This window comes from Eurypyga helias, unplaced genomic scaffold (assembly GCF_000690775.1).
Source record: "Eurypyga helias isolate BGI_N326 unplaced genomic scaffold, ASM69077v1 scaffold38354, whole genome shotgun sequence".
In the NCBI taxonomy this organism is placed as follows: Eukaryota; Metazoa; Chordata; class Aves; order Eurypygiformes; family Eurypygidae; genus Eurypyga; species Eurypyga helias.
In genome coordinates, this window is record NW_010245025.1 from 534 (window position 1) to 2,359 (window position 1,826).

Here is a 1,826-nt window from a genome sequence, read left to right on the forward strand (position 1 = left end):
ATGGCTTCAAGTCCTGTGGGGTTTGTTGTGTTTCTTTTTAAAGTAGATGGGATGTATCGTATTTTTAATTTGGAATAACTTCAAAATTGTATCTAGGCGAATTTTAATTGCAGTATCCTACCACTTTAAAATAAAAAAAAAAAAATTAAATAAGCAGGAATCATAGGGATAAGCTTGTCCTTTAACAGTACTTTCTCTGGAGCTAGTCCCCGAATTGGTGAGGAACCATTGTGACCCACTTGGAAGTCCTTGGAAACTGCCCCTCTCCCTCCCTCCCTCCCGCGCAGGCGAGCTCTACTCCCACCCGCCCGGAGAGCAGCTGGGAGCTCTTGAAGTAGAACAGTGGCAGGGGTTCGGCTTGAGGCCAAGTTCCATTTTTTGTTGATATGCTGAACTTCACCATTTGTTCAGGGAAACACCGCCCACAAACCCAACGAAAATGATTGTGGGGTTCGATACGGAGTGCCTAACCAGAGATGTGCAGTCTCGGTAAGGGCTGAGGCTGAAACCCACTTACGCCTTCATGAGCACGTTTCACAGTAAGTGTAATTTAGCGGTGAGGTTACGTGTTTAGTCTTGTCAAGGTGCCATTATCGAAAATGATCGTGGGGTTCGATACGCAGGAGTGCCTAACCAGAGATGTGCAGTCTCGGTAAGGGCTGAGGCTGAAACCCACTTACGCCTTCATGAGCACGTTTCACAGTAAGTGTAATTTAGCGGTGAGGTTACGTGTTTAGTCTTGTCAAGGTGCCATTATCCATTCTCTGTCCTGGCAGTAAACCCAGAAATGTTTTATTAGAAACAAGCGCTTAAGTATACAAGTGAAGTGATAAGAAATACATCATACATGGGCATAGAGAAACGTAAAAAGCAATATCGCAGTGACGGGCAATAAAGAATAAACTTATGTTGCCTTTGATGTTTTGAACATAAATTTTTAAATTTTTTTAAGAAACGTTAAAGCAATATAATGCATTTAACAACTAGACTTGGCTTTCAGAAGTGAGACACGTGGAGAATCACTTCAGACACAAACTGACTTTATTTAGTGATGACAGCTATTCGTATAGTCACTCATATAAATATGGGAATGTGTTTTAACTGACTTTTTGATGCATCTTAGCTCATGGAAACAGAGGAAAATTTACAGAAGAAAGGCTAAATGTAACTGTGATGTGGTTGGGAAAGGTGGGTAGCTGAGCCACGTCCCCAACTGCTGCCCTGGAGAGCACATAGGCCACAAGCTGAGGCATTTGATGTGTTTATCTCGTAACCCCTGAGTAGTACTCTGCATGTACTGAAAAACATAAAAATTGATATTTTGTGCTTAGAATATTAAAATAGCATTTGTGGGGACGCTTCAGCTTAGTAAAAAAAGTGAACTCTTCATTGCAGAATCCATGCCAAATATCACATTTCTGTAACAGAAAGAAATTACATCCTTTTAATGACTAAAGATTGCTTTCCAAAGCCATATGTATACTTTAAAATGGGCTATACTTAGTGATTTTCCAATAGTAGTATTTAAAGGAAGGGCAATTCCTATGCCAAATGCTATCCTGGTCTTACTATACCTTGGTAAAAAGGAAATTTTGTACTCTTGCTATTTTGTTATGCAAGGGCTACATCATACAGTATATGCAAAAAGAATTCAAGTGAGCCTGCTTAGGTAGACATTTTTGGGTTAGTGAGCATATGACTTGATAATGTTCACATTCTTTAAATTAGTGGGTTTGGTCTTACATACCATGCTGGATACTTGATAACAAATCCAAACAGTGAACAGCTTCACCTTGCTTGTTATTAATGTAGAGAGGAATTCCTAC